Source organism: Corvus brachyrhynchos, unplaced genomic scaffold, assembly GCF_000691975.1.
Source record: "Corvus brachyrhynchos isolate BGI_N302 unplaced genomic scaffold, ASM69197v1 scaffold544, whole genome shotgun sequence".
Classification (NCBI taxonomy): Eukaryota; Metazoa; Chordata; class Aves; order Passeriformes; family Corvidae; genus Corvus; species Corvus brachyrhynchos.
Genome location: NW_008238325.1, coordinates 2,117,852 through 2,118,273, shown reverse-complemented (window position 1 = coordinate 2,118,273; position 422 = coordinate 2,117,852). Strand labels below are relative to the sequence as shown.

The following is a 422-nucleotide window of genomic DNA, read 5'->3' as shown; positions in this document are numbered from 1 at the left end:
AGGCTGGACATTGGGGCTTGGAGCAGCCTGGGACAGTGGGAGGGGTCCCTGCCCATGGATGACCTTTAAGGTCCCTTCTAACCCAAACTATGCTATGATTCCATGATCCCATGACTTTAGCACCCAAAAAGAGAACAATACAGCCATTTTACAAGCTGTTGCATTTCCCTGGATGCTGTTTGCGGACTGGTTGCAGCCTGGCCCTCAAACTCCATTTACATTCACATTCACATTTACGTTCACGTTCACATTTACATTCACATTTACGTTCACATTTACATTCACATTTACATTCACATTTACGTTTCATTGTTTAGCTTTATTTTAAGTTCCCATTTCCCACCCTCGCAGGCCCCAGGCCCGGCGTTGCCGTGGCAACGGCGCACGTGACCCGCGCGCGTCCCGGGGCGGGCGGGGGGGGA

At 50.9% G+C, this 422-nt stretch overlaps 1 protein-coding gene across 3 annotated transcripts in view; it reads left to right on the top strand.

Annotated features, from left to right (window-relative positions):
- MFSD1 (major facilitator superfamily domain containing 1) overlaps positions 1-422 on the top strand; it is a 21,603-nt gene that overhangs the window by 10,604 nt on the left and 10,577 nt on the right. The gene's annotated exons all lie outside the window — the stretch shown is intronic.